This window comes from Rhipicephalus microplus, chromosome 5 (assembly GCF_043290135.1).
Source record: "Rhipicephalus microplus isolate Deutch F79 chromosome 5, USDA_Rmic, whole genome shotgun sequence".
NCBI lineage: Eukaryota > Metazoa > Arthropoda > Arachnida > Ixodida > Ixodidae > Rhipicephalus > Rhipicephalus microplus.
Genome location: NC_134704.1, coordinates 38,399,255 through 38,424,225, shown reverse-complemented (window position 1 = coordinate 38,424,225; position 24,971 = coordinate 38,399,255). Strand labels below are relative to the sequence as shown.

At 43.5% G+C, this 24,971-nt stretch overlaps 1 protein-coding gene and 5 non-coding genes across 7 annotated transcripts in view; 1 reads left to right on the top strand and 5 right to left on the bottom strand.

Moving 5' to 3' along the window:
* LOC119174687 (glutamate receptor ionotropic, kainate 2) overlaps positions 1 to 24,971 on the bottom strand; it is a 356,865-nt gene that overhangs the window by 306,510 nt on the left and 25,384 nt on the right. The window lies entirely within an intron of this gene.
* On the bottom strand, positions 12,468 to 12,540 carry TRNAT-CGU (transfer RNA threonine (anticodon CGU)). Its single transcript has one exon. It is a non-coding gene; the product is annotated as a tRNA-Thr (tRNA).
* On the bottom strand, positions 12,924 to 12,996 carry TRNAT-CGU (transfer RNA threonine (anticodon CGU)). The gene has a single exon. It is a non-coding gene; the product is annotated as a tRNA-Thr (tRNA).
* On the bottom strand, positions 13,380 to 13,452 carry TRNAT-CGU (transfer RNA threonine (anticodon CGU)). The gene has a single exon. It is a non-coding gene; the product is annotated as a tRNA-Thr (tRNA).
* TRNAT-CGU (transfer RNA threonine (anticodon CGU)) lies at positions 13,836 to 13,908 on the bottom strand. Its single transcript has one exon. It is a non-coding gene; the product is annotated as a tRNA-Thr (tRNA).
* On the top strand, positions 14,685 to 14,757 carry TRNAT-CGU (transfer RNA threonine (anticodon CGU)). The gene has a single exon. It is a non-coding gene; the product is annotated as a tRNA-Thr (tRNA).

The window sequence follows — 24,971 nt, the reverse complement described above, 5'->3', positions numbered from 1 at the left end:
CCCACTTCCATCGGTGACATTCATTAATCGCAATTTTGCGCACCACATATGGCAGAAAGGCGGCGACATGTTGCCGATGTGTTTACAGTTCCATTCTCTCCCCCACCCCAACCCCCTTCCGTTCGCGGCTTAGCTTACGTTTATTCTCGAAGTTTCTCGTTAAGAAAGAGACACTTCGTGGTTCCCAGAGGACGACCCCGAGAATTCAGAAAGCAAGGGCCTCTCGGATCTCGCATGGCGTATTCTCTCTCACTCTGACTTTTCCATGCTTTGTTGAGCCTAGCTAATTGGTAGGGTAACAAGTCAGAAAACAATTATTTCGGCCTTTTTTGTGTATGTGTGTGTGTTCGATCGATAGGACAACATTGGATAAAGTTAACTCGTAATAAGCGACAAAAACATTCCTGAGAGACCACCTTCAAGAGCGCTAATTATGAATCATGGTTCGATACACGCTAAAAACGTGCGTATTACAAACAGAAACCTGGAGCGTAGAAATGTATCAAAGCAGAGACAGATTTTTCGTTCGCTTCAGTCGCTAACAAGCATCTGGCATTTACGGTGGGTTAATTAATAGTCCGCGGCAGGCTCTGAGCTGTTTCGTTTTGCTTAGCGCTCATTCTTTGGTGTTCTCGAATACCCTGCTCATCTTTCCACGTTTCAAAACATTCCACGTGTTCTCTCGTGTACATTTTGTTTCAACGGGTCTTGTAATCAGCTGCCTGTCATTTTTTTGCTTTCTCTAGAATACCACTAAGGCTCTCGGGGCTTTTCGCATTCTCGCGTGTGTTTAAGTGCGCAATTTCGAGTGTCCATGCTTCTCTATAAAGATAACAAAAGAGAAAATCAATCATTAACTTTAATCCAATTCGAGAATCGGTGATCAGACGAAGGAAATAGGTTAGGCAAGGAAAGAGTGCGGTTGATTTCACGCTTTAGACTACACGCGTGCTTAAAACATCGAACAGCTCACTGCGATTTCTACATACTACTCAGGAACGTTAGACCCTAAGCTAGAAAGCATAACGATCTACATCTACCGGACTCATAGGAGTGAATTTCTGTCTTTTTTTTCTTTTCTTTCAGCGTTCCCAGATTATCAGAGCTTCAATCTTTAATAGCGGCGTAAAGTCTCGTGGTTAGCTTTACTTCATTTCCTAGCGTGTATTTTGTTTTACTTCCGAATTAAACCCGGGGCTCGGAAATTGTCTATATAAAAAGGACCTGTGCATAAGCAGAAAGCTAAGCACTGAAAAGAAAGAAAAAACAAACTTCAGGCAGGAATCAGAAGTACGGAGCTCGTACATATCAATTAAATAGGTGGCTAGGGAATGCTACGCGACGAAGATTAGCGGTATAGTGAAAGAAAGAAGGAAAGAAAAAGAAGAGAGAGAGAGGGAGACAACGACGATGCGGAGTGAGTTTGTCTCTCCAGGGAGAACTCTGGCTGAAATGCGCCAGAGTGCGGGCGCTAATTATAAAGATTAATGAACTCGGTCCCGCGCAAATCTCATTGGCGACTTCCAAGTCCCCGAATACCCGTCGCAGCCTCCATCATCTCCTTTCCATTCCGGACAGTTTGCTGCGGAAGTGCGCTTCTCGGCGATGCTCTCGCTTCCTTCCTTTACTAGCATGTATGTGTGTGATTTTGTGTGTCACGTGATTTGCAACAGGGGTGAGAGGAAATTGGTCGCGTGAACGTATGAGGGAAAAAGCGTTCGTGCGACGTAAAAGGAAGCCTTGTCGAAGTGGGTCGAAGAAAGTGCGTCGGCTAGTGCCTCCGACGACACCACCGAAATAACATTCTCATTCCTTAAACCAGTGCCTTTAAACGCTAAATAGGTACTGCGAATTTAATTTCATAACTTTTGGTACACTTACGTAATGTAAATGAAACAACAAAAATTATTGTTCTAGTGCTTAATTTTCTTAATAAACATGAACCTAAACGACAGTTGGGTCAAGAAAATCATGCGGGAGATTGTTGTCATTTTGACGGCAGAGTAGTTAATGCGATGTAAATTAAAATAAATTAAAGTGACTAAAAATCAGCTTTTGCATTAGTGGCACCCGTTCCTTGAACTTTCGAGTTACGTGCCCGATGTTTTACCAAATGAGCTTCGATTGAAGGCGCTTCCACGCCCACGTAGTTGGGAATTTCTGTATTGCTAACCCCTGGACGCGTTATTCAGCTCCACTCACAAAAAAGGTTGGCTACGGGTGGCGTATGAGCTTCCCAACAGACGCTTACGTGGCGTAACTTTCTTCTCAGAAACTACTATATTCAGAAATTCAAGATAATTCAACGTAATTCTTTTCATTCCTCCTTACACGCTTTCATCTCATGAGTGGATTCCGCAATGCTCCGAATGGACTGCATATGCTTTTTTTTTACAGGTGGTTCTGGTCAGCTCAGCATTAAAGTACCAACTATGGCTCTGCCAGCGAGCAGTGATAGCCGCCCCAGCTCAAAGGCTCACGGCCGAAGCCTAGGCAGCGGCAGAGGCCCGCCCCAAATTAATTTCGCAAGACTATAAATAAAATTGCTTCGCGGATTCATCTCATCGATTTTAATGAGCGTGAAATTTTCAAAGCATTTCCATGGGCCTGTTTAAAGTAACTTCGTACCTTGACGTGGGATCCCCACTGTTATCTCTAGATTAATGCGTGAGTCGTTTTCTGCCGCCGCCTGTAACTTTTAGCGTGGCAATCAATCGCGAAGCACCAACGTCCAGTGAGTAGGACCAGCAACATTTCTGCTCATTTTGGAAGATTTCTAACGCCCTTTGCTGGAAAAGAAGAACAAAAAATAATGTTAAAGTTAGTAGAAGGAAAATAAAACTAAACGCCCTGCCACATCAGCATGAAAGGGAACAAGTGTGTGACCACGGTATGAATTTTCTCAATGTCTTGCCAAAGAAAAGCTCATAAACGTATACAAATAGGAACACCTTTCACGATGCATCTGCCAAGGCCACTTGAAATGTTGTCGTCTTGTGTTATAAAAAAAAGCCGAGATTGAAAAACGACAAAGGATGAGAGGGTGACATTTCAAGCATGCTACGCTGAGCGGTGGCATATAGGTGTGCGGAGGGGCCCCTTAATTAATGTCAGCCAACGATGAACGCCATCGTTGGCTTGATTAAAAATCTCTCGTTTCTTCCGCAAATTAAGGCGAATAATACAGCAGGAGGCCGCAAGATTTATCTCACGTGTGACTTGAACTTTTCCTCTTATGTCTTAATTTCTCACCGTTAAGGCATATGTATCGTTTATTGAAGCGCTCTTTCGTCACATAAGTAACGGGGAAGCGAAAAAGATTTGGCACGAAAAGCTCTTTTAAACATGTATGCACGTATGGTGATTCTCTTTCTTTTCTTTTTTTCTTTTTTCTCTCTTTCTCTCTTTCTTGCTTTTTTAAGGCGATAGCTTTGTCAAGAGAGAGAGAGATGGTATGAAGAAAGGCAGCGAGGTTAACCGAAAGCAAGTATCTGGTTTCCTACCCTGCATTGGGGAAGATGGAATGAGAGACAGAAAAGTAAAGAAAAAGGAACGAGAGAGAGAATGGGAGGGAAGCGAAAACACACCCTAGACTGTCACAATCGTTCAATGAGTCGGGTCAAGCTTCTTCACTTGCTATAGGCAGAAACCGTGGACGATCTATTATGCGAAAAAGGAAATTGTATTGGAGTCAAACAGAAAATATTTGGTTGTCCAACACACTACTTGGCAAGAGAAATTAAAGAGGTGATGAGAGTCTCTAACCATCATACGAAGTCATAACAGTAGAGCCGTCCAGAAGCCACACCCACATAATCGGTGAACGTAGGTTAGCCAACCATGCACTTTTCTATAGTGAACTTACATCGGTGAACTTTTATTTCCACGTACCACTTATACCACTCATTTCTCCTTTCTCTACCTTTCGTCGTCTTTTCGTACCTTTTTTAAAGAACTTTAACAAGAAAAGAGTAGTCATTCTTGCCTTAAACTAGGCATATAATAATTATTTTCAAAAAAGTATTTTTTCGCCTTTTGGTCACGTTATGGTGGCTATAACAATGCGTAACGTATATTATAAGGGTAGATGGTAGCAGTGCGTTTTGTTTATAATTCTGTTTCTGCGTTGAGGAAAACATGTAATATAGCCCAATATACTGAAAGAACCTGCTATGTGCGGTGAAATAAGCATTACATTCTCCGACGCTCCAAAGATTAAATAAGCTATGAAAATGTCAGTAAATTGGAGGTAATATTTACCTCAGTGTTCTTACAGCTAATTGGTGCAGGTTTAACGCGTGCTTCAGTTTTGTGTTTGTTTGTTTTTGTTTGTTCTTTGTCATTTTTACATGAAAAACTTCAAAAACACTCGTGCCATATACGTGAGTTTGTTCAAGAATCTTTCTATTCTTCAGAAAAAATTATAACTTCGTCTTTATGAAGGCTGGTGATAACATGTAAGCTACGCGCATTTGCATACGATATATAAATGAAACCTTACTTGATTTACAGTACTCATTCCGATGGTTTTTCTTCGTTCTTTTTTCGGAGAAGCGGGTATTTCATTTGCTATTTTGGACTACTCAATCATTTCATGAGCAGGCCTCTACAACCGTCACCTTCATCCCGAAGAACAAGAACTCCATAATGCTTTTTAATAACTTCCCCAGTATTTCTTGCGTCACTGACCTCGTAACTTCTACACATGTCGCTAGTGGAGCGCAGTAGAGAAAGAGGAATATCAGTAGACGACGTCGCGATGTAATGGCTTGGCTTTCAGGCCATTTTTTTTACTCTACCATATTTTTCCGCTCTTTAATGTTCCTGCCTACCGTGCTGCATAACGAAAAGAAAAGAGAACGAAAGCGAGAGTTATGGCGATAAATGGCAAGATGGAAAAGACAGATAAGCGGCTGCCGGCAGAGATTTAATTAAATTTTCGCCGACCGCAGCCCATCATCGTACCGGGAACACGGTATAGGCCAGCCAGAAAAAGCACGAGCAGGTAATTGAGAATTCAGAACCACGAAGTCCCGAACAAGCGACGGCTAAACGCTCCGGAACAAAATGGTTTGAGCAAGAACTGGTGACGGCATCACACTTTAGCCAGCGGCTAGGCCTAAACTGCTGTCTTAGTGACGTGCTTGCCAAGATAGAAAATGTGTCCCACACACCCCGTTTTTCTGGCTTTATTTTTATGTCTAGCTTTTGCTAATTGACTATATCTCGTTCTTTCTTTCCATTGCTACTCTGCATATATTTTCTCCCTCCCTCACTTTCTTACTATCCCTCTCTTTTTAGCTCCCAAACGCCTTAACCTGACTGGCACTGGTTATAGCACCTCGGCCCTAGACTAGAGAAGACCTTACATGAAGATTAGGATATAATTGTGTTTAGTAGGCGCTGCAGTAAGCTGAACTAAATGTGGCTTAGGTCAGCTTGCCCTAAAGTGAGGCATTGCAAACCGCTATCTCTTCAGTGAACAGTGTCAGAGTTGATGATTAGCAAAGCGTGAGTCCCAATGTTAAAAACGCCTGGTCAAACGTTTAGCATTAGGTCAAATTTAAACAAGATGAAGCACAGATTATTCTGTGACCTAACTTCGAGGCGGAATGGTACACAGAAAGAAGAAAGACGGATAAAACCAGTACCAATGAAGAAACCACCCCATTCCATTCTACTTCTAACGTTCCTTACTTGAAAAGCATGCTCTGCTAGCTGCAGGACATGACAAAACAATTAGGTTTCGGTTGGAATGTGCATCTGATATCTCTTTCTTTGTCTCTCTACACCTTCAACTTTCAAACTCTATCATCCCATTCCTCAGTATAGGGTGACATACAGGTTAATCGAAGCTCGTTACTGCACCTACGCTTCTTCAATATCCTGTGCCTTCTTGAGTCTTTTCTACACCCGTGTGCTTCCCAATGCCCAATAGTGTCAATGGCAAAAATTTCTGAATGAACCAATGGCAAGCGGATAATTCAACGAATATGACACGTAAAAATTGCAACAGTAATCACAAGTTTCAGGGTCTTATACACTATGGCTACAATATGATTATGAGGTATACGCTAATGCAAGGCTCCTAGACACTGAGCAACTGCATTCCTGTAACGTGCACCTAAATATAAGTACGCGGACGCCTCGCATTTCACCTCCACCAAAATGCGACGGCAGCCTTCGGGGTCAAAACCACGTCTCTCAAGATCCGTAGCCATCCAATTTCAGAACTATAACACCACGGCGGCGCAATAAGAAATGCGCTCACAATTTCCAATAAGGGTATTATCTTTGCACAGATCACTGCCCATAATACCCTGATCTACCTACCGAGATCTGAACTTTTCAAACCATTATTTGATTTCGAGCAACTCCATCCGGCAAATCGTCCTTCTGCTCAAACTTAGTTTATACGTTGCATTACAAAACCAATGTAGAAATGCTCGAAATAACAAAAAAGCTCGCTCCGTTCGGCTCCGCAAAGTCAGTTTTCTAAGCGAACCTGCGGCCCGGTGAGTCAAGCAGGGTCTCGGTCATCGCTTATGGCTCACCCTGGACGTTCGCTGTGTACAACACGCCATCCGCGGCGCGTCGGTCGCCACGATCCGTCTCCATCCTTCTTCAGCAAACGTCATCCTGTCCCGGTGTGCCTGTGTTGCAGCTAAAATTGCGATTGCACGTGTGCCCACGCGCTTCCTGCCCTGTATACTCCTTTCATTTTCCTCATTTCCGTTTCTCTCTATCGCTCACACTTTCTCCAGCAGTTCCTGCACACGTTAGAGAACACGGCCGAGCAGTGGACATTCTAGGAGCCACCGGCGACCATCGCCGTTGTTTTGCGATGGTTTCCGGGATAATAGGAAGTTCTACGTTATGAATGCAGCAGCTTTATTTTGTTGCATAGGCTGCCTTCTTTCGGAAGCGCTCACTTATCGCGAAAGATCCTGGCACGTCCTTCGAAAAGAAAGTAAGGAGTAGGAAAGAACAGCAGGTACAGTAACCAGTACATGTTAACTGGTACGCTACCCTACACGGTAAAGCATACCGACCATGGTATGCTACTAAACATTGGGGGAGCGATTCTAGGCTACTGTAGTCGGATGCCATTTTATAGTAATGCGGTATTTCCTCCTCAAAGGCACATGGATACAATACATGCGCCTTCCGAACTGACTTTAAGCCGGGCGGCCACGAAGAATATTTCCGAGTGAATGAGCTGCACTATTTCTTTAGTCGCAGAGGCGATCGGATGCCTCGCATCAGTCGTCTATATGGGACCTTTCCTGAATTATCAAGTTGTATACGACTATAGAGCGCTTGTACCGTATTTGTCTCTTGTCCTATGTTCTTCATTTTTACGTTCTAATATTATATTTAAAGCTACTAAATGGACAGAGAGCATACCAGTTATGGCATACTACTAGAACAATGCGGGTTAAGCAGATCTAACCGCCAAACACCACGACCAACACCAAGCGATAGGCTTGAAAGTTAGAGGTTAAATGAAAAATGGAGCGAGAGCACGCTCTTGAATTCCACAGTCAGGCGGAGTTTTGTGAGCCATACGACATCCCTATTACTCTATTACGACCTCTACAAGTATGTAGTCTTCTGAAATGTTAGCGGCGGCTTTATCGCCTTGATCCGCGATGAGTTCTCTAAAAAGTAGCAGTGGGTTTGGGTGAGGACAGGTTATGATACTGTCGTAGTACGTCACATCAGAGTTCACTGCGGCGAAATAGGAACAACGATAGATAGACTGCTGGGATAGTTTTTGGGACAAATGTTTAGGGCGTCGAGCCCAGATACGTTATTTTCACGTGTAGACAGGCCGAAACATGTGCGATGGAACTAGGTTTTATTGGAAATCGAAAAAAATAATTGTAGGAGTGATAGAGCAACTAAGTCCCTCAGTTTGTGAAGAAACAATGGCATCAGTGACTGGTTGTATTCATGGCGAAAGCCCTTTTATGTGCGTCAATTGCACTTTTTCTCGCTCCTTTTGTGTTCCAAATTTTTTCACCCTGATGTTGATTAGTGTCGCTGGTGCGGATGACTGCCCTAACCTTCATTCCTTGGCGCTTTCTTAATTGTTCTCTATAAAAGAAAAACATGCTGACACCTTGGCCTACGGTTTCGCACATTCGCAGCGCCACTAAAGCGCTGTTACGCTTTTAGAAGACGGCCGGGCTTGACGAACGCCTTTCAACAAACAATGAGAGCTCGTGTTGAGTGAGTTCAAACGAACTGTTCATCCTTCTCTTTCTCACGCTTGTTCTTTCTTCTCTATTCTTTGTATTATTCCTCCTGTCCGCCACCCTACGTGTAGAGTTGCTATCCAAGCCAAAGCTGCGTGCTTTACCTCTTCGTTCGTCTTCTCTCCCTCCCCTTTTTTGATTGCCTGTAAAGCGTGCTTTGCCACGTACCTACTCTTATTGCGACAAAGCTCGCTTTTTCGCAGAAGGTTTAGAAACAAAGGTTTGGTTGGGAACTAATTGCGTCCCCATTGGCTTGATCTCCCAATGTTTAATCCTGCTTGCGAAGTGCTATTGTAGAGAGCTTCGATCGAAACTCCCTCGTGCAAAATGCGGTTTTGTAAATTAAACTAAGCTAGACATAAACAATTATAGAGGAATGAAAAGAGGTACTTGAGCCTCTTCGAGTCCACTGCCTCAATCCATTTCTACATACTCATAGTGTCGAAAGAGCCTCGCCACTTAAGTACTTCGAGAGATAAGCTTCATCGCCTTTCGCTGGACGGTCGTCGCGGAGACACATTGATCGAGACTCGAAGCGTGTCTTCGCTGCACCACGTCTGCTTCTCGCGATCTGAGACAACCCGAGCGAAAATGTGTCTCTCGAGTCGGTGCTGAGAGAAATTCTACCCGACACATGTTCCTGTCACCACAGAGGCTCGCTGTCTTGTCAAAGTAGGTGACAGCGGTCGTCCTCAGAAAAACTGTTTGCGCGTTAAGGTTCGCCTGCCGTGGCTGTCAGCGTGGCAAAACGTTCACGTTGGGCGCAGTCAGTGAAATTGATTCGGTCGTTCGCGGCTACATGCCGGAGGCTGTGGGTATGCTGCAGCTTCAGGAAGATCTATCCGAGAATATATTTGATAAAAGGAAATTAGACGACGCAAACCACAAAGGAATAATAGCCGAAAAAAAAAAGAGCATCGTTTTTTCTTTTCGGCTATTCTTGCCAGGTGAATTGCGTCATCTAATTTTCTTGTAGCATGCACTAACTAACATAACAAGAATAACCACTAAAATATATTTGGTACTCTTGCTTTTTTTTGGAGAGAGAGGGGGGGGGGCTATTTTGCGGGCAGCTCCCCTTTTGAGGCCTGTTTCGCTCAATGCATGCGAAAACGTATATGTAAAACTGTGGCCACGTTTAGTATTTGTACCCAGGGGAAAGTCTGAACATACCTATTTACAAAGTACCTAAGGAGAGTCGTTGGTAGAGAATGACTGCTTGAGTTCGAGTCATTCCCTGGGCTTTCTCAACCAGACTTGGCTGAGCGTTGAAGCTGAAGCTTTAGCCCCCTCTTACTACGTGTTGGAGAAACTCGGATTTTCCGTAAAAGCATCATTGTAAAAGGCATGATCTCATGGTGTAACGTGTGTATACTGCACTAGGTTTAGTTTTGCGAGTGGCATAAACTTGTCTCATAAAAATGAACTAAATGTGGTCATTAGTAGGTCATGCATGCAATGAGCGTAAAAAAACATCACCTGATTATCTAGTTATTGCGTACTATTCGCATCACAAATGACCACCCTAATTTCCACACTGAACAGTCAACAAAAAATTTAAACACGCCTTTGGCGTATCAGTGAGAGCAATTTTCATTATCCGTATACTCGTGAATTTCTAGTAAGAGTAATAGTCGTAAACCGCTCGATTCACATTCACGTGAGCTTGTGGAATTCGTTATCCCTTGTTCATTTCCATATTCATAATGTGTTTCCTACTGCATATTCTCATCACACTTTTTCTTCCGTTTTTTCTTAGCTATTGATAGTTTTAATGTTCATTCAGGTCACTGAGCAAAGCACTCGTTTTTTGTACAATTATTTCTCTAAATGAATCAACCGTTGGCTATATAATGAGCAATGAAAACAATGAGCCAATAAATTCAAATGCAATCTCGCCAATATAAATTTTCGATTCTCGACTGAGCATGAATTACATTTAGCCCGTACCAAGCGTAAACGCGCAAACTGTGGCAATGACAGTAGGGAGATTGATGTGATTATAATAGCGAATAATTCCTGGGTCACTTTTTCGCCAGTTGATAGTGTCATCCCTCATACTAGGAAATAATGAATGCTTACCACGAGCACTTACTGAAAATATAGACTGGATCATTTATGAGTAGTTTGTCACCTCATCCAAAAATTTTAGTATGCACACGGACTGGTTTCTCGATATGAAAAATTGAAATTCGTGATCGTTACTTCTATTATTTCAAAATCAAGCCAAATCACAGTGCTGTAAGCCAGCTTTTGGGTGAGTTTTGCGAGAAGCGGCAATTCGTGAAGCGAAAACCGGGAGAGAGTCCGGTGCAGCTACCAAGACAAGGAAGAACGAAGTTGAGAAGGCAAGGACAAGATCTCGATTTATTCCGCTTTTCCTTTGTCCGTTTCCAATGCCGCATCCCGAAGATCGCAGGATACATGGCTGGACCGCAATGTTCAGTAAGATTCGATAATCTACAAGTGCAGAAAGCGTAGACAATACTAACGGAGAGCAGCGAACAATAAAGGGAAAGCGAACAAGTTTGTCTGCATTGGGAACTATCGTTCTAAAAACAAAAACTAGAAGAAAAAAGAGCCACCAACTATCGGAAAAACTGGAGGGGCGATGCTTTCTCAGCTCATTTCCTGCAACAACGGCCTTCGATAATGACGCTGTGAGGATCATGAAAAATTGGCTCTGCGCCAAGCGTAGAGGATCATAAAGGCCATGCCGATTCCTCGCTCGAGACAGAAACGTCGTTTGGGAGAACAAAAGAGAATATAAAACGAAATACGAACAAAACGTCCACAGTCTGAAGTCGCAACTCAGAACTACGTCCACATTGAAAAGCTTTCGAAGACCTGCCAGTTTACGCAGGAACTGGGCCACAAACAGAAATGAACGGCATCGTATTGGGATGTGAGATTGAAAAAAAAAGAATGCAGAATTCTTGTCTATCGTTTGCGCAATGTATCGCTAAAATACGCGCACGCTGCCACGTGGTCCTTCATTTGGAAGCAATCTTATAACAAAATTTTGAGAGCGTGGTTGAAAATATCTTTATTACACAGCACCCCTCTCATCCCGTTTTCACTCAGTATGATCAAACTCGACTCGGGATTATGTCATAAACCGAGGCAAGCAAACAAACAAAGCCCCCCCCCCCACCTTCCCGTTGACGCTTGAGTAACTAGCTTGAGTAACGCTCTTCGAAAAGTCCTCAGCCGGCACTATAATTTAGAATACAGCAGTCTCGGCGCACACTCGAAACGCGCGGAGTGAAGAGAGCTGTTTCTACGAACAATATTTCATCGTAGTGACCTCTGATGTGCGTTATTTAAATGCACTGGATATTTCAAGGGCGGACGCCTCTGTGTCTTCTGCTTTTTGAAACAAAGGCGACTCCTTCAGCAAACAGTGAGGAATATTGCAGTTAAGGAACTTTCAAACCGAATTTCGTATATCTTGTTGAAGCTGCCTCTGATTGAATATTTTGCCGCTGATCTGGAACGTTATGCAGACAACTTGCACTGGTAGTAGCGCACGTACGAGTGCAACTAAACACTAATTGATTGATTGATTGATTGATTGATTGATTGATTGATTGATTGATTGATTGATTGATTGATTGATTGATTGATTGATTGGGTGAGTGGGTGAGTGAGTGGGTGAGTGAGTGAGTGAGTGAGTGAGTGAGTGAGTGAACAGCGGTAGACTAGGGCAGTGCATTCCACCTCGGTGGTATAGCGGTGGTCACGGTGTTCGGCCGCTAACCCGAAAGATGCGGGCTTGATCCCGGCCGTGTTGGTCGAATTTCAATAGAGGTGGAATGCAGGAGCCTCGTGTGCTGTGCAATGGTGGTGAACGTTAAAGAACGCTTGATGGTCCAAATTTTCGGAGTCTTTCTCTGAGGCATCTCTCATAATCATATCATGGTTTTGGCTTGTGAAGCCTCTTTACTATTATTAGAACAGTACAGTCTCTTCTTTCCGTCGCACAACAACAGGAAATGTGCGTGGGAGCGTATATATATATATATATATATATATATATATATATATATAAGGGAAAGAAGTGTATACCTAAGGGCTCGTTTTTCCGTGTTTTAACACAATATTAATGAGATATAACAGACAGTAATGCCAAGGAATGTACAGGGGAAGTTATTAAAACCAATGGAATGTAAATAAGAAGAAAGAAAAGTGGATGAAAAAATTACCAACTGTGAGCAGGAATCGAACCTACGACCTTCGAATTACGCGTTCGATGCTCTAACCACTGAGCTATCACAGCGGCCCTCCCTCCATCCACTTTTTTTGGGTATATCTGTGAATTTAGAAGTAGGAGTGACAGTCAGCGCCATCTATAAGCCAAACAACGAGTGTGAAAACACTCTTATGCGCATGTTTGGCGCCACGTAGCACGTGAACTTATTATGAGCGGGCAGCTGATTATTTGTCCCTCTTATACAACCTAAACATACCAAGTCTGCCAGTACGAGACCCTCGTTCAATGAAATAAGGGAAAGAAGTGTATACCTAAGGGCTCGTTTTTCCGTGTTTTAACACAATATTAATGGGATATAACAGACAGTAATGCCAAGGAATGTACAGGGGAAGTTATTAAAACCAATGGAATGTAAATAAGAAGAAAGAAAAGTGGATGAAAAAATTACCAACTGTGAGCAGGAATCGAACCTACGACCTTCGAATTACGCGTTCGATGCTCTAACCACTGAGCTATCACAGCGGCCCTCCCTCCATCCACTTTTTTTGGGTATATCTGTGAATTTAGAAGTAGGAGTGACAGTCAGCGCCATCTATAAGCCAAACAACGAGTGTGAAAACACTCTTATGCGCATGTTTGGCGCCACGTAGCACGTGAACTTATTATGAGCGGGCAGCTGATTATTTGTCCCTCTTATACAACCTAAACATACCAAGTCTGCCAGTACGAGACCCTCGTTCAATGAAATAAGGGAAAGAAGTGTATACCTAAGGGCTCGTTTTTCCGTGTTTTAACACAATATTAATGAGATATAACAGACAGTAATGCCAAGGAATGTACAGGGGAAGTTATTAAAACCAATGGAATGTAAATAAGAAGAAAGAAAAGTGGATGAAAAAATTACCAACTGTGAGCAGGAATCGAACCTACGACCTTCGAATTACGCGTTCGATGCTCTAACCACTGAGCTATCACAGCGGCCCTCCCTCCATCCACTTTTTTTGGGTATATCTGTGAATTTAGAAGTAGGAGTGACAGTCAGCGCCATCTATAAGCCAAACAACGAGTGTGAAAACACTCTTATGCGCATGTTTGGCGCCACGTAGCACGTGAACTTATTATGAGCGGGCAGCTGATTATTTGTCCCTCTTATACAACCTAAACATACCAAGTCTGCCAGTACGAGACCCTCGTTCAATGAAATAAGGGAAAGAAGTGTATACCTAAGGGCTCGTTTTTCCGTGTTTTAACACAATATTAATGGGATATAACAGACAGTAATGCCAAGGAATGTACAGGGGAAGTTATTAAAACCAATGGAATGTAAATAAGAAGAAAGAAAAGTGGATGAAAAAATTACCAACTGTGAGCAGGAATCGAACCTACGACCTTCGAATTACGCGTTCGATGCTCTAACCACTGAGCTATCACAGCGGCCCTCCCTCCATCCACTTTTTTTGGGTATATCTGTGAATTTAGAAGTAGGAGTGACAGTCAGCGCCATCTATAAGCCAAACAACGAGTGTGAAAACACTCTTATGTGCATGTTTGGCGCCACGTAGCACGTGAACTTATTATGAGCGGGCAGCTGATTATTTGTCCCTCTTATACAACCTAAACATACCAAGTCTGCCAGTACGAGACCCTCGTTCAATGAAATAAGGGAAAGAAGTGTATACCTAAGGGCTCGTTTTTCCGTGTTTTAACACAATATTAATGAGATATAACAGACAGTAATGCCAAGGAATGTACAGGGGAAGTTATTAAAACCAATGGAATGTAAATAAGAAGAAAGAAAAGTGGATGAAAAAATTACCAACTGTGAGCAGGAATCGAACCTACGACCTTCGAATTACGAGTTCGATGCTCTAACCACTTTAATAACTTCCCCTGTACATTCCTTGGCATTACTGTCTGTTATATCTCATTAATATTGTGTTAAAACACGGAAAAACGAGCCCTTAGGTATACACTTCTTTCCCTTATTTCATTGAACGAGGGTCTCGTACTGGCAGACTTGGTATGTTTAGGTTGTATAAGAGGGACAAATAATCAGCTGCCCGCTCATAATAAGTTCACGTGCTACGTGGCGCCAAACATGCGCATAAGAGTGTTTTCACACTCGTTGTTTGGCTTATAGATGGCGCTGACTGTCACTCCTACTTCTAAATTCACAGATATACCCAAAAAAAGTGGATGGAGGGAGGGCCGCTGTGATAGCTCAGTGGTTAGAGCATCGAACGCGTAATTCGAAGGTCGTAGGTTCGATTCCTGCTCACAGTTGGTAATTTTTTCATCCACTTTTCTTTCTTCTTATTTACATTCCATTGGTTTTAATAACTTCCCCTGTACATTCCTTGGCATTACTGTCTGTTATATCTCATATATATATATATATATATATATATATATATATATATATATATATATATATATATATATATATATGTGTGTGTGTGTGTGTTTGTTTGTGTGTGTGTGCGCGCGCACGCGTTCATTTCAACGCTTGTGATTAATTCTATTCGCTAAATCTATAGCGTAGTATACCACCCTCCATAAACAGCTTTCGTTGTACCACACTGTTCAAGTTACGGACAGGGTGACTCGGTAAACGCGGGCCTTAAATGGCACAAAGGGCTTACTGTAGCTGCTGCTCGAATGCTTTTATTTTTTTATTTTTCTTTGTTCATTCCAACTAAATGCCATTCTGCTTACATAAGCAAACGTTTCACTAAACCGCTCAGAGCCATTTTGAACGGCAAATACAGAACTTACGTAACAACACCGCGTGCATATCCGAGCAAATGGACTTCACAGACTTTCGACGATGTCATCTCGCTTCGTCGACCATATTACAATCAATCTCACTTCGTTCGAAAATGTTTCGTGCTGGAACTTGCAAGACTTTCCGTAGTGCGTCATCACGCCATTGTTTTCCAACTTTAATGTCTCACTTTGACGGGATAATCGCATTGCGCAACTCCATTCTCATCTGTCTTTTTTTTCTTGTCTTCTGTTTCTTCGTATACCAGTCACCATAAAAAGTATCCCCCTGAAAATTTACACCCAGAATCTTCAGCTCTGCTCCTTAAGTGAAGGTTTTATTGCTTATCTATCTTCTTGCTCCAAGTCTTGTTATCGCTTTCTCAGGGCTGCCTGCAGTGCAGCTCGATAACTAAGCAGATTTTTTGTACTAGCTCGAAAGTTTCGCAATATGTCGTAATATGAGTCGTCATCACAGTCATTCTTTTTATCGTTTTTTTTGCAGTAATTGCGAGATTCGCTTTCGAAGTGGAAAGTTGCAATTCCCTTTCTCGAGCTGCGTAAACAGCAGAAAGAAGTGGGAAACGTGTACTCTGTACAGAAACGGCCCGGGTAAGTGGCAGGTTCTGTTTCAAGTGCCGCGCTATCAAGCAAAAGCGCTTCTTATACTTATCATTACCAGTCACTGTAGCTGGAATTTCGCCAGCTAACGTCTGTAGCGGCAAGCTCGGTGTTTCTTTTCTGCCGTAATACAAGCGGTGTTTTCTGGTGAAGTCGACAGCGTCCTAAAAATGCATTTCACCATTCAGCATCTTTTCTGCCAGATATCTGGTGCGAAGTGACGTAATTGATGCTCCACTGACATTTCGTCCTGAGGAGTTGAACGGATCCCTACAGATCGCCATACTTACGTTAAGAGCGGACACTACCGTTTGGTCCTGCGGCCATGCGACGGCGTAGCTTTCAGCGCCACGAGTGGCTGGTCAGGCCGGTAATGCCATCGGCGTGAATAAAAACAAGAAAGATTTTGTTTCTTTATGGGATTTAAGCCCGTGTCGTATGCGACGAAGACGAGTGTCTTTACCACTATGCTACACAGTCATACTTTAACAAAGTAATACGCGTACATCTAAGCCAGGTATATAAATATGTTGATCCGGCAGTGCAAAGCTAATGTAGAAATTCAACACTTTCTGTGTAGACATCACTGATTTTTGCAGTCACGCATTAAACGTTGTCTGCAGGACATGGTGTAGAGCCGACGTGGACGATTGTACAGATCAGTAAGATTTTTCTATGATAAATATGACAAAATTTCATTTCGGGAAACCGCCTGAGGCGATTATTGCATGTGCCAACTAACGAGAGGATGCGAGCTTAAAAACGCCATTTTGAGGGTGTTCAGACCTTTGCTTGTTCGGCTGCAAAAAGGCTAAAGTGGCCGTTCTTCACCCAAGTACGTTTCTCTGTGACGATACCTTCTTTGCACTGGTTTACATCTGGAAACTTGTACACTCGGACATATTGGCCTGCACCAATACGGCAAAAAAATATCTGGTACAACGAATGCGTCTACTGACAATCTGTCCTTTCACGATTCCCATCGGAAAGCCTTTTTGATTTTTTTTTGCAAGCGTGCATTAGGTGTGCGGCTGTAGCAACTTTTTTTTCATATTAATGAACGTGGAGCCGATAAGTCCTTGTTATTGTCTATTTTTGCGAGGATTTATGTCAACAGTGACATCGATAGCAACCTCTTTGGACCACAATGTTATGGAATCAACTGTGCCCTTGTTATGGCCGCAGCGTAACACCGAAAATTTTCAGATGTAGTACTTAATACGTGTAATTAGTTCGCAATGCCTTCCATTATTACCAGGGAGCTTACGTACCAAAACCACCATATGATTACAGCGCATGCCGTAGTGAACGGTTCCGGAAACATGCGACCCATTGGTGTTCATTAAACGTGCATGGCATCGCGTTGTTCCCGGGCCTATAGCCTTCCAACTCCATAAAAATGTGACCGCCGTGGCATCGACCAAACCATGACTGTGGTATCTACGAAGCGAGCAATAAGCAAAGTGAACTATTATCTCCTGAAGTGTACCAATTCACCTTCTACAGCAGCCGACAGCCGTCTCTCTCAAGTAACGCTGCTTGAAATACGTGAAAAAACTGTTCATCACTACTGAGATGCGAGGTGCATCGCTTAAAATTTTCAAAAGTAGTCGCCACGCTTACTTCCTTAATGACCAGTATCCCTGCGAAAACAACATGTTGCTTACTTCGTCATGTGGCGAACTTGAACGTTGGAGTGTTTGATAATGTGTGTTTAATAATTGAAGAATAGTACGGATTCGTGAAGTCTTAAACAGACATCCGAGCGCCCCTGAAAGCAAAAGCAGCTAGCGCAATTCTGGCAAAAAAAAATGAAACAGAGAGATAGAGTGAGAGAGAAAAAAACACAGTGAGATGACAATGCCATTTACAGGGCCGTGTATTGTACAACTCCATCAGCAAGATGGCTTAAATTCCGAGCTCTTGGAGGAAATATATAATGAAGAACAACCGGAGCTATAAGTACCCAGGGAGTACTTTCGAAAGGCAGCCACAAAGGCAGCTGGAAGGTTGTTATTACGGATACTATCTGCGAATGAAAGAAATGTGTTCCTCCAAAGCCAATCTTTCGATCTGGGTTGTACTCTAACAGCTCACCCTTCCTGCAACGCAGAGCACTTAGATGATAGCGCAAGCCCAACGGCTACGAAAAATACGTTCGCCACAAAGCACCCGGACATAAAGCGAGACAAGGGAGAAGCAATTCCGCGAAATGTGATCACACAGGCCTGTAGATATATGTTGTATGGAATGTATGAGCCTGGGGATAGTACACGCAAACATGACAGTGCGAGCAAAGCTTGTCTTCTTTCAGGGAGCTTATCATTTTTTTTACAGTTGTTGTTTAGTATGTTTTACTAGAACAACCTTCTTATCACTCGTTCACCCACATTGTAATGGAAGTGCTTTTCTGCGTCTTTGTATTGACTAGCCTGTACAAACACCTTTAACGTGCATGTTATCACATTAAAAAAATCTTGCCTGTTATTTAACTAGCAGGTCTTATCTATTACCTGAATTTAAAAAAGAAGAGAACGTCATGAATAGAAATTGACAATAACTCTCTCTGTACTTCAAACAATCCCTCTTCTACGCCATTTATTTATGTCTTCATGCCAATTATTGGCATCTAGGCGGTGCTGACGTTACAATTTTCAGCTTGTTTTTCTTTCTGTTTTCATCAAATGAAATGCCAAGCTTTCAACATGTAGAAAATATGCTGGTAACTGTAGTAAACTTGAGTGCATGATGATAAACTTATCAAAATGCATTGTGTTTTTAAAGAATTTTCAGTTCTTCTACTGTACCCTGACGTCACAACACAGTATGAGCTTCTGGTGACGTGCTCGCGCAAGGCGTGACAATTCCATCGCCGTTTCACTATGCGGCTTTATTGGTTTCGCACAATATGCCATTGTGAATGTTTTTTCGGAACACTCGAGCAGCAATTTTCGATGCATTGGTATCTGTTGCAATCACAACTATAGCCATACAGATTCGAGAATTCACCAGAATTCACTCTATAGCCTGACGTCACATTGGTGCCAATGTCAGTGGATGCAGCAAGCATACGAACATCGAATTTAATGTCAAAATGAAGTACCTTATCAACGCTTAGCGAACTTCGCAATCGCGCAGAGCCGTCTCCGTATACAGGAGTGTGACAAAGTGACTTCGTCTTCTGAAACTGGTGTCAGTATAACGTTGAAGCTGGGACACTAAGCGAAAGCACATTAGAAGAAAGTACCAATGTGCCCATCGGAAGGTGACATGGTAACTTTTTTGCTTGACTTCAGAATTGTTATTTTTAACAGCGGGAGCAGGTGTGAGATCTCAAGAAGAGCCGCTTTCGGCACCGTAGTTGTTCACCGCCACCACCGGTATCCGTAGCCATTATCGCTTGAAATAAGAAAAACAGAAATGAAATAAGAAAATATATCCAGGATGCAAATATGGTTTGAACCTGGGTCCTCTTCATGGCGACCCAGTATTGTACCCCACAGCCATGGCATTTCTTTGTTTTGCTTTTTTGCCGATTCTCAAAACTCTATTGCGAAATGTGTCGAGAAGGAACCGCATTAACATGTGTAATATACCGCGGTGGAAGAGCAAAAAAAAAGCAGGCATCAGACAATGCAAATTGCGTAACGAGTTTGTCGTTGAGTGCTTCCAACCTTTTACAAACTTCATCATCAGCCACCGCATCGGCAAAATAATATCCTGCAAATGCGTAGCGGTTACCTTACCTCTCCGCAGAATGAATACTAATCTCGTATTGGGTGCTTCCCAACATGGCAAAAATTATACTTTATGGTGTATCGGGTACCTTGCAAGCGTACTTGTATTAGTAGCCCCGAGAGAGTTTACTACTGCTTCTAGCAATGCCGCTCTTAATTTAAGCTTTCGCTGTGACTGGGCTGCGCTTACCGTGCAGGTTCCTCGCCTTTTTTTATGAGCGAAGAATTCAACTGAAAATCTCGTAGAAAGAAAACAAAAAGCGAGGGTCATCAAAGTAATGCGCGAGCAAAGAGTTCACACAGATATAGTAGCCCAAAAGTGCAGTGTCATCATTAAATGCTGTGGTAAACGACCTTAGAGAGGCAGAAATGATGTGCTCGTAATTGGACTAAAGAAAATGTAGTCTTTCGTTCAGTGGGTGCGTGGGCAATTTCCGAAAGAAAGAACGCCGTACACAAGCAAGGGGTTTTGACTTACGAGAGCGGAGCCCACTCCGCCATCGCTCCTCGGAAGTTCCGTTTCGGCCACCGCCCCCGTCTGCGCTCGTTTTTTAACAAAGCGGTAGACGCACCACTGTCAGCCGAAGCCGGTGATTTCACTTCATCCGTCTTTCATTTTTTCTCTCCTATGTTCTTACTTTCTGTAAAAAAATATTTATAAGCGAAATTATATAAGAATAGAAATATTAACCGGAACTACAGCACACGATACAAAGCTCTACAGCGTCCACACACGATATACCAAGACAAAAATCACTGATGAGCCATTCTGTCTACCCTTTCGCCCCTCAATTCTCTTTCTTTCTTTATGGCGTGCATCGAGAACCGTTCCCTTTTGTTGCCCATTCGACGAGCAAACCGCCGAGAAGTCCGTCCTCCACCGGCGCAATTTTCAGACAAATCCCCGATAGAGAGAAACACACACACAATCGAGAGAAGTGGGCGAGGACGCGAGCCAACAACGCGCACTTCTTCGGCCTCCTCTTCATCTTCCAGCGTTCAAGAGCGAGACAACGCCACCGCTCGCTCTTCAGAGTACCCGAGGAAGAAGCGGAGTGGGGGGAGTCACCACCAAGACAACGTGGCGGCGAGGCGACTTCGAAAATCAATTGGCCCTGCGACAACGACGCTCGCTTTTGCCCCAAGCCTCTCGCTCCCTCCCCGTCCCTATACTCTTCACTCTCAATCTCTGCTAACCTTCACCCGTGGCTAGCCCGTCGAGCCGTGACCGTTGCAATGCGTGGGACAGGAAAGCCAGTTAGAGCGAGGACGCCGAACAGAGCCGCCACACGGCGTCGCGTCTTCTTCTGACGTCTCCCTCTTCTCTCTCTCGATGTGTCCCTTTCTCTCCACTTCCCGCTTGCCACCAGCACTTGCTCATTCGGACTGGTCCGAGCTCGCCAGTCAAAGTCCATTGTGCGAGTGTGCCCCGCATCGCCTCGATGCAAAGTCGCCATTGGGAAGACGACACAGCGCCCTTTGACGGGTGCAGGCTCGAGAGAAATGCATGCGCCAGTGATGCTTTTTACGGACACACCCGATAAATTAGGCGGCAGGACGAGCGTCGCGGTTGCTCGATGGGAAGATCATCGGACGCGTTTATCCAAATCTTCTGGGTTAGTTCAATTGCCAATATTGATTCGTTTGCATTTATATATTAAGTATTGCAATACAAATAAAGTTCATCATGCCTTTGTTGGCATTGTCGTCTGGTGTACATAGTCGTTTGTTGTTTTCAAAACTACCCCTTGAGTCATTCGCGTTCGTTCGGGCTTTTACAAATAGGTATTCACAAGGCACGGCTAAGCGGCCAAAGGCGTGGCTGTGTCCCAAGCTGCCCACCTGACGACAAGGCACTGCAATACAGGTATCCGCTCTTGTTTTTTAAAGAACCGTACGTGTTGTACGTATTTATTGAGCGTGATTCTTGGAATCATTCTGGAAGGAGCCAACTTTTGAATTGAAGTGAACATGTCTGTGAGGACCAATAGCTTTGGCAGAGGGCTGTCAAGAGTTTAAACAATTTTCGAGTACGAATTTTTTTTCTGAGTTTACGACAAATAGATTGTCCGGCCTCTGCGTGTTCTTTGTCTGGAATTTCACATATTCTAGAACTCTCCGCTGCACGTAAAAGGACACAAGCAAAATAAGAACTCCGACACACAAGACTATCAGTATTCTTCTCAGCCTGCTTCAGGCCACTGCAAGACGAAAGTCTCTCGCAATAATCTCCAGCTTACCCTATCCTGTGTGAGATTATTCCATTTCATCTCTTCGAATGTCCCAATTTTTTTCACTCTATCTAATCATCTTCCCTCCTCAATTCTGTTTTCCAACTCGTGGTAACCATTCTGTAACTCTTTTGTCTAGCGGTTGTTCGTTATACGCATCTCGTGGCCACTCCAAGTCCATTTCTTTCGTTTGACGTGCGCTAGGATAGCGGCTAGTCGTTTTTGTAGTGAGAGCTACATCGGCCGTATTCAGCCAATGCACATCTAGAGCTACATCAGCCGTAGCTACATAGGCCGCCATGGCCGTAATTCGTTCCCGCGACCTGCGGATCAGCAGTCGAGCGCCCAGGCCACTAGACCACCATGTCGTGTAAGGGGTGGCTCAATGGCATTCATCGGCAGCTACGAAAAGTGAGTCAGACCAACTCTAGGTTTCGCCGTCGGAACGAAACCATGAGGTGGCAGTGAACCGAGGAGACGAAGGAAGAACGAGCCGCACTTCTCAATAAGCGTAACAATACAGAGAACCAAGCTAAACCAAAAGATAAACCACACCTTTCGCTACGCACACCCGGGTATAACTTACTAGAGCCGCAACCATTCTTTTTTGTCCCCTGGCCCATTCGGTCGTCCTCCGATCTCTTGATCTTCCTCGTATTATTTTACGTCCTGCTGCACAGTGTCTGGACCTCAACATTTCCTCTAGCTGCTTCATTACCCTACACGTAGACGACTATCCCCATAAGTTCAAACTAGCATTATGCAGTGATTGTATAGTTCTCTCTTTAATGACAGCGGCGGATTACATGACAACATTTGGGAGCGCCTGCCGAATGTGCTCCAGCCCATTCCTAATCTTCCGTTAATCTTCTTTTGTGATTAGGCTCTCTTGCTACTATTTCTACATATTCTTGCACACAATCAACGTGCATTTTCAAATCATGCACTTTTTGTTTCCTTTCATAGGCTATTCGGCACTTTCATTGCCTTCATGAGAACGGACGCTGCAAGGCTACTACAATCACTTGCTCGCCGTATATCTCTCCTACAATGGAATACGCAGGGTTTCTCCAACACGCACCTGTATTCGATCGACCCAAACTTGCAACTTCGTTTGCCATCCGGGTTCCCACGATGCGCTGAAACTTTACTGTGTCGCATGAGGTTGGGCGTGGCATTTACGAATTCGTACTCTCGTCTCCTTGGAATGGCGAGCACTTCGGCATGCAACATCTGCGCCTGCGAGGAAACGCTTGAGCACATTCTATGTCATTGCCCAGCATACCAGACCGAACGACGTATTATGGAAGCCAAGCTCTGTCAGCTGGATTCACGGCCACTTAAAGAGAATATCCTGGGACCTTGGCCGACGGCTTCCCATACGCGCAAAGCCACGAAAGCCCTCTTATACTTTTTAAGGAACACCAAACTTCACGACCGCTTGTGAAAGAACTGTGCGAGGCCGTGCTGTGTAGTTTCGAGCTGACTATTTATGCTTCTCTTTCTTACTCCTCTTCTTTTCTGTCTCTTTTCGTTCTATTATTCCCCTTTTCCCCCACCCCAAGTGTAGGGTAGCCAACCGAGCCAAGCTTGGTTAACCTCCCTGCCTTTCCTCTCTATTTATCTCTCTCTCTCTCTCATTGCCTTCATTATATTCATTTTTGAAGCCTGTGGAGCTAAAAAAAACTTCAATAGTAAAACATTTCTTGCAGTGGTCCTTCTCGGTCGTAAGAATTACGCCCATGATCAGTTTCGTTTTTTAATTAATAATTGTTTAATCCAAACTTGTTTCTTGCTAATGTGTGTCTCATATCTGCTACTCATTTAGATTGAGAGGCGAACACTTCAATCGTCACATAGATGAACAAAGCGGAATTCGCAAATTCTTTTTTTTTCAGCTGTATTGTCAGCCAAGCTTGAGTCCTAGCTACTTCAGCCCTCACTCATCGGTTACCAAAGTGAAAAATAACAGGAACTACATACAATCCAACGTTCACTCTTTGGAACACACGAGTCGAACAACCAACACAACCAATGCACGCCAGACTTCGAGCGGTCGACTTCAGCCAAACTGATTTTGGTTTAACGCTGACCCAGTACTTTTGAAAGAGCAAGATTACTGCAGGAAAAGTAAGAGACGAAGAATAGTTGTTTCCTATTTTAGCTCCAAACGCTTTTTGCAAAAAATAAGTCGATGAAGAATAAGCTGCCACGTGGAAAGACTGTAATTTATTACTGCTAACTCGGCAGTAATCACGTTCGGATCTGATTACACTGTTCACACGAAGGACCATGAAAACGGTGCTTGGCACCCGTCAATACGGATGATGAGAAGAAAAGCAATAAAAGCTGGAGGAGAAAAAATTTAAAAACAAGTGTCGCTGTGTGCGGGTCATTTTGGGAAGTGAGGGAGCGTGATACACAATTCTTGGGAAGCCCCGCCGACCTAGAAGCGTCGTGCGGCAGACTGGCGGGCTTCCACTTTACGCTTCGGCACGACGCCAGAAATACCTCCAAGTGGTACACTTTAAATATATTTGCAGGCTGGTGAACCCGTGCGGAGTTTCACGTGTAGTTGAAATGACATGTCTGAGCCTGACTGATGTACTTATCGGGTAGACACGGAAATTGATATAAAAAGAAACAAGCCTTTTTTTTTTTGGAACAAGGGCAATGACAAGGGCTTACAAAAATAACCAAAGGAGACAACGAAAATGCGCGATGAAAGAGTGCTACTACAAACCAACTACGCTGCAACTATGTTCAACTATGTTCCCTTTTCCTGGATCCCCACCTTTATTCTTTTCGCCCTTCGCATATATCACGTTATGCTATATATATAGCTTAACGTGCAATAAACCAACTGTTGGCAGTCAGCACACGTCCTCGTTCTTGTCTCATGTGTTTTGTGTTCCTTAAGCATTGGGTTTTCTATTTCAAAATACAACCATCTTTTTTTCTGTTTTTAGTTTTACTATTTATTATTTTATATTCACCGTTGGTAGTATTAGCTCATAGTTATGTGCTGCTCTACGTCACTATAGTTTACCTTTTCCAAGTTCTGTCTGAAAATTTCTGACCGTATCATTGTCCAAAGAAAATTCTGTAACTGTTCACATGCTCTTAACAAACTAGACCACAAATC